The sequence below is a fragment of the Convolutriloba macropyga genome, chromosome 5, assembly GCF_964194025.1.
Source record: "Convolutriloba macropyga chromosome 5, txConMacr16.3, whole genome shotgun sequence".
NCBI classification, from domain to species: Eukaryota; Metazoa; Xenacoelomorpha; order Acoela; family Convolutidae; genus Convolutriloba; species Convolutriloba macropyga.
The window spans coordinates 31811579-31819193 of NC_134472.1; the positions used below are offsets into that span (position 1 = coordinate 31811579).

Genomic DNA, 7615 nt, shown 5'->3' on the forward strand with positions numbered 1-7615 from the left:
ATTCACAACAAATGTCAAAAAAGTGTTCAAAAATGTTTACTGGCGTCTCTTAATTGCTTCATTCGACGAAATCATTTGAGCGTGCTACCATCGTTCCAAGAAATTAGAGAAGAGCACTCCAAAAAGAAAAAAGACCAGTAATCGTGTTTCAGGCTAGATTTAATTTTGTAAAATTGTAAGCATTTATTTAATCATGGTTTTGTGTGCATACAAAAGCGAACACAAAATTAATAAAGGAGCGCCATCTGTTTACAATGCTGTAATCTAACTGAGCAGCCCCTCAAGGAAATCTTTGGGAAATACACATGGAAAGCAGGTCTCATTTAAATTATTTCTAAAGCGTTTCCTTGAAATTTTATAGAATGTGCAAACTAGTGTTAGACAGTCATGATTAAAAATGCCTTTAAAAAATCGTGTGCTCTCAACGGTAGAAAAAAATAGGTATGGCAAACTATTTCTACTTTCTAGCTTCAATACCTCGAGCGCGCTAATTCTGTTTTTGAGTCAAGCGTGCTGGTATTGCATTTCGCTAAGATTCTTCTCAATTGTAGCTCTACTTTTGCATTTTCCTATCAGCTAAAAAAGGAAAGTTTTGCTTTTTCAATATACCTTGACATGAAATCGCTGTTCTTTACAGATAATTTTTTTACCGTGAACTTTGTTCTACTTATTTGGAACGGAAGCAACAAACATTCTGTTGAAAACATAAATGGAGTTATGGCAATTCATCAATAGTTTCTTGGTTTCAAATCTTCTGATTAGATAACTGGTACTCTTTGTTTGAGCAACCATTTAATTTCAAAGATCTAAGTTTTTTTTTCAATATGTTCATGTCAATCCAATATGCTACCAAAGAGCCGATATTTTATACACAAACACAAAATATGGTTTCTTATTTTGAATTAAAAAGAAACAGTAGTTGCTTCAGTAACCAACAAGGTGTCGTTTACTAACAAAAATTATTTACTAAGACACTCTACTGTTACACGATAAACTGTTTTAGCAGCTTAAAATTAATTTTTCATTTCGCATTGAATAGATTTTTCACAGAAAGCCACCAGAAAAATTTAAAAAACAGGGCTCGTATTGTTGAACTGGAGAATTGCGTAATTTTTGTTGTTTGCTTTATTTCTTGCTTCACTGCAATAAAAAAACTAACACATCTCCATTGATGAAATTTAGTGCGATTTTTATAATAAGCCATACTAAGATATCCTAATTGTCTTTATGAAAATCTTGAAGTTATTATTGATAAAACTGAAAGAAACTATTACCTTTACTGCACAAAAAAACTAACAAAAAAATATGTGTTCATACTTCATTCATTAATAATTCAAAACATACCCGGCAGATTGCCGGAAAATAGCCGCCGTTGATTCCAATAAGCATGATTTGGATTGAAAGAATAGAAGATATTGAAAAAAAAAAGATTTTTGTACAAAAACATTTTTAAGTCCGATTTATTTTGATGTCATTTTGTAGTTGAACACACTTGTGTTTCTTAGAGAGAGGCTACAGGGGCTACTATCAATACCAATAAGCATTAGAGAGAGGTAACTAATACTTATAGGAACGACGTTCAAATAGCGGGCATCTAAAATTGGGCTTTATGGGTTTATCCCGTTTCTACTTCTGACTTCAATTTTTTATACTGACTCTGTTCATTTTGAATTGCTTTGCTGAGCAACTGATGTTCAAAATCAATTTTAGCAGAATGAGAGAAGAGAGAAACTAGCCTAGAGAAGTCAAAAAGATATCACGCAAAATGTTGAAAAGGCGGCAAAATGAGGTAAAGCGAAACATTTTTTTATTCGACGAAGTAAAAAAACATAGCAGGACAAGTCCTGACGTACAATTCAAAGAAATTTCATTGACTAAACAAGAAAAACTAGACCAAGAATGGACTATGAGTGACTTGAGAAAACCATTTTGAAAAAATCAGATCAAAAAATAAGAAAAAAAAACAGAAAATCAATGTCAAAATGCCGCATGTGAACAAAAAAAACCACTAGCGAGAAATGAAAATTCAATTCAAACAAAAAACTAGGCCTAGAATGAGCTGTGAATGGATTGGGAAAACCATTTAGAAAAAAATCTGATCCAAAAAATTGAAAAAACAGTAAAAAATCAGAGTGAAATTGCCGCATGTGAACAAAAAACCACTCCCGAGAAACCGAATTTTTGTTCAAACACCGTTTTCTCACTCTACTTTAAAATTAGAGCGATAAAAATTCACGCCGCAAAACCACTCGCTTTTTCGCTCCATTTCCTGTTTCGGCGTGACCAAAATCACTACTCCAATTTGACTTCAAAAATCATGAAAATGTGTGAACAGATCTTAAAAAAAAAGACAGCCCCCCAATACAATTCAAATTCTTTGAATTGTAAAAATTCTTTGAATTGTAAAAAAAAATAGGAGCGCTATAATAGCCGGCTGAGAAGATGAGGGCGGCTATTAATAATAGAGAATTTTCAGTTGTTCATTTTGCTTTAAAATAAGTAATTTTTATGATTTTAGAGCAGAGCATTGGCTTCATGTAAATATATTGTTTTATCAAACGAGAAAACATAACTAACTTTTATAGGCCCAGCGGTTTGGCTTCTTCAATAGCTAGCTACGGTCTAGGGAAGCCAGTTTTAGCTCAATTGAAGGGGCGTGTGCTGATCACGGCGGGGTCGAGCGCGCTGAGTTACGGATGGCATGATGTGAAAGGCTAATAGATGGGGGTTGATGGGGGAGGGGTGGCGAACAATGGGATAGAGCAGTGTGATTAGGTGAGTTGAAGTGGTTGGGGGTTCAAACTCCAGGAACCTCCCGTCACCTAATGAATCTGTCTCCAAAAAAATTCGGTAAATCGCATAATAGCAAGACGAAAAACTCTAAGAGCACTTAATGCTTCCGGGCGTTACCTCTTTATCCCGTTTTTGAGGACAAAAAGTCAAGGGTCAGACTAAAAATAGTCAAGCGATAAATCGCACAGTAAAGGACCACATGACTAATTTAATTGCTACCCACTTCGTTTGACAGCAATTAAAAATGAAAAACAGAGCGGGATGCTTATATTTGATTGGGCAAATAATCTAAAATGGCGAAGTAATCAGTTTTCGTCGCTTGACTATCTATGTTTTGCGCTCGGGGTGTGCTCCATTCGGCCTCTCAGTGTTCTGCTTTTAGTAAAGTCTGAAAGTCAAGATGAGACTTCGGATCTGCTATTCCCCCTCCCCAGTCTTTTTATGCCCCAGATTACAAATTATGTTGCTATATAGCACATTACTATGTAAAAAACAGCACTATGTCTGGGGCCCACTAAGCCTGGGGGAACAGAACAGGTCAGAGATTTCTGAGTAGTGATTACTTGAATGATAAAATTGTGAAGCTGTCATAATTTCTGTCCTGTGCTTCGATTAGCAAACATTTAAGCTGTGAATTTTCAATTTCGTTTCTGTTAATTGCGTGGAGTGCAGTAGAGGAATGTTAGCAGGATTACGAACACTGTAGCGCAACAATCCCGATGAGGTGGGACGAGTTTTGGCACGTTAGAGATTGAAGCTGTTTAAGCTCGAAAGGTATTTGAGAGAATAAGAATTAAATTTAGGAGATTCAAAAGAGAAGAAAATTGTGAAGATTTTAGCAAAAATCAGTCGTATATATAGTCTAAAAGATAAATATAACATTTACAGTGTACATTTGTTAAAAGGTTAATGTATCGATTTTGGGTTAATGTATCGATTTTGGATTAAGGTTAGTGTACGATTTTGGGGCGTATGAGTGGGCGTCATTCATTATTACATGCAAAATTTACTTCACTTGAGATGGTTCACAAAGTTGCATCTCCTATTCAATATTAGTAGATAAATATCAATACTTGACAAACATACAGATTTAAACTGATTTACATTCATTTTCTAAATTGTGAGCTGCAATTGTCGTTATAAATCTGGTAAATTTGTTTTCTTTCTGAGTTTATCAACATAAGTTAAGTTTCTAAGCTTTAAGATATTTTCTAAGTTCTTTTCTGTGCTCCAATACCCCCACTCAGATTGTTGCCGCTAGGTAAGAATCTGGATTCTCCCAATAGTTTTTCTCGATGTTGTTCTACTTTCTGCTGTGGCAAAGATTTTGTCAGAAGATCTGCTGCCATTTCATCTGTTGGCGTGCAGATCAATTTGATTGAGTTGTCATCAACACGTTCTCGGATGAAATGATATTTCGTATCGATGTGCTTGGTTCGTTTGCGAAGCACCGGGTTAGTTGCAAGCTTTATGCAACTCTGGTTGTCCTCTCCAATGGTTGTGGGCACAAACTGTTCGTACCCCAGTTCTCTAAGAAGACCACGCAAGAAGATGGCTTCTTGCACCGCGGCAGCTAAACTCTGGTATTTTGCCTCACAAGATGAAAGTGAAACTGTCGGTTGCTTCTTGACTTGCCAACTGACAGATCCCCCACTGTCTCCCAGCTTGAATTATTATCCTGTGGTCGATCGTCTATCATTCACGTCTCCACTCCAGTCTGCATCTGTTTCGCCAACTAGAGTGCTGTCGCTGGTTGATGGGAAAGAGTCTAAGAGATTTACCATGTTGTAGGTATCTCAACACACGCCTGCCAGCATTGAAATGCTCAACAGTTGGGTCATTCATGAAGCGTGATAAGACATTTGTGATCCACATGATATCTGGTCTAGTTTGCTTAGCTAGGTAAAGTAATGAACCTACTAGACTTCTAAACTCATGTAAATCTACTCTTACTGAATTTTCCTAAGCTACTTCAAGTTTTAGGTTATTTTCTGCTGGCGTTTTGCTTGGTTTGCAGTCTTGCATATTGAACTGTTCTAAAATGTTTTGAGTGTACTTTTCTTGATCTAAAGTTATTCCTTTTTCTGTTTTCAGAATTCGCATTCCGAGAAACCATTCAAGATCTCCTCTGTCGTCCATTTTAAACTTTGACTCAGAATTTTTCAATTTGTCGATCTTGGTTTGACTATTTCCTGCTATCACTAAGTCATCAACCCAGGTTAGAACATAAAGTTTGTCATCTTCTTTGTTTTTTAGAAAAAGACAGTAATCGTGTTTACTTCTCTCAAAACCTTGCTGAATTATAAAATTTGAAAGCTCCTGATACCAATTTTTGGCTTCTTGCTTTAGTCCATATATTATTTTTTAAGCTTACAAACTAACTTGTTGCAATTGCTGTCTAATTTTTCAAAAGCTTTTGGTTGCTCTAGATAGACTACTTCGTCTATTTTAGGATGCAAATAAGCTCCTTTTACATCCATTTGTTTTAAAAAGAAGTTTTCGACAGCTGATAAAGCTAGTAGAATTTTAAAGGTTTCAGGTTTGCTTGTGGGAGCAAAGGTATCCGAATATTCAATTCCCTCAATTTGTTTAAAACCTTTTGCCACATAACGAGCTTTAAACTTATCGATATTTCCGTTTGAATCATGTTTAATTTTGTACACCCATCGGCCAGGAATAATATTTTGTCCTTTTTCTTTTGGAACTAAGTCCCAAGTTTGTGTTTCATTTAAACTTTCTATCTCTGTTTTCATTGCTTCAAGCCATTTGTCTTCTTGTTCCGAGTTAATAGCGTTTTCGAAATTTTCAGGCTCGATGAAATTTTTTAATGTGCTTTGAACAGCATGAGAATAGCTTTTACCAAAACGTTCCGGAGGCGCTTTAGACCTATCACTTCGCATAATTTCTCTATCTTGAGTTGCTTCCTTTCTCAATCTTTTCATTTCATCGTACTCAGACCAAAGTTGGAAAGTCTTTTGGTCTCCTGGAGGAATTGCTATTTGACCTAGTTTACCTATCATTTGCAGTCTTGAGGATGGTTTTACTTTTTTCTGTTGTGAATTTTTGACAGGTACTGGAATTTTTGAAGGTTTTCTTTCTATGTTTTTCACTGCTACTTTTGGATTAAACTGTACAATAATTTTGGATTTTGGTTTGACGCTAGGACTTGATTTTTCATCTTTAATTTCTTGATCAACTTCAGTTTCTGTATTGTTTTCACTTTCTTGAATGTTCTCTGTTTCGGTTAATTCAACCTCTGACCTTAGCTCACTTGAGTTGCTTGTATCCTGAAGTTCTTCTCTTACTTCGTCTAAGTCTAGATATAGAAAGCTGTCTTCTATATCTTCGGTTTCATTATAAAAACCTGGTAGATTGTTTTCATTGAACCTAACGTTTCTAGAAGTGAAAATTTGCCTAGTTTTTATGTTTTGCAACAAATAAGCTGTTGTGTTATCAGAGTAACCAATGAACAGGCACTTTGTCGCTTTTGGATCAAAATTTGATTTCTTACTGGCATCACGATTTTTTGAATAGGCTACACAACCAAATACTTTTAGATGGTCGCTTCTCGGTTTTTTGCCAAAAAACTTTTCAATGGCTGATTTTGTATTTTTGTCTTTGACAACTAAATTTCTAGCATAACATTCTGTATCTACTGCTCGAACCCAATAGCTTTTTGGCAATTTTGAATCTATTAGAAGGCAGTTTGCAGCCTCTACTACTGTTCTATTGAAACGTTCTGCAACACCATTTTGTTCGGGTGTTTCAGGAACTGTGAACTCACGAGCTATTTCTTTGCTTATGCAAAATTTTTTAAAGGCTTTGTTTTTATATTCTGTTCCATTATCAGTTCTCAAAATTTTTGGTCGGCCATATTGTGCAACATACTCTTTGAAAGTTTGCAATGCCTGCGTTTTGTATTTCATAATTTTTACTACTGCGTAGCCACTGAATTCGTCTATGAAACTAAATGCATATCTGTTGCCACCTATACTTGATGGACTAACTGGTCCAATAACGTCAGAGTAAACACTTTCTAGTTTTTGAGTTGCTTTGTTATCGCTCTTTTGGAACGGGCTTTCTCGAAATTTTTCCCAAAGCATAAATTTCACAAAAATCTGAAGCTTGGGAAGCTTCGTCTGTTGTATTTGCTACATCTCTAAAGTTCAAATGTCCAAGTCTCTTGTGCCAAAGTTTTGCTTGACACGTGCCCACACTTAAGTTTGAAAAGTGGTGCTTATTTTCTTTGCTGTATGGTAAGAAGAACAATTTGCCTCTTCTTATCAGTCTGAAGCTTTCTTTGCTTCTGAGTTTTAGAACTGACTTAGATTTTGTGTGGAATAATTCGTGTTGCTTTTGGACTAAACTTGAAACTGAAATTAAGTTTGTTTTGTACTCTGGTACATACAGAACTTTTTCAAAAGCCAACTTATGTAGCACACCTTTAGTGTCTCGTGCTTCCACATCTACATCTCCTATTCCTTCAACTTTTGCTTTCCCTCCATCTGGACTGTTAACTGTGGTTTCTAGTTTTTGGTAATTTTTAAACCAAGTTTTATCTATCATCATGTGATCATTACTGCCTGAATCTACTACTAAATCAGTTTTTGAAACTTCAAATGAGCTGTCAGCGCTTAAACTAGATGCTAAGCCTTTATGAGGACTTTTTTGTTGATGTTTACATGCACTTGCTAGGTGGCCTTTAGCCTTGCATATACTACATACAGCGTTGTCTTTTTTGTAACAACTAGCTGCTAAATGTCCAGGTTTGTTACATACAAAACACAATCTAGGGCCTTTGGAACTACTAGGCTTAGAAAAA

The 7615-nt window shown here is 35.7% G+C and overlaps 1 protein-coding gene across 2 annotated transcripts in view; it reads left to right on the forward strand.

The window, feature by feature from the left end:
- LOC142339327 (ubiquinone biosynthesis protein COQ4 homolog, mitochondrial-like) overlaps window positions 1-7615 on the forward strand; it is a 549842-nt gene that overhangs the window by 266388 nt on the left and 275839 nt on the right. The gene's annotated exons all lie outside the window — the stretch shown is intronic.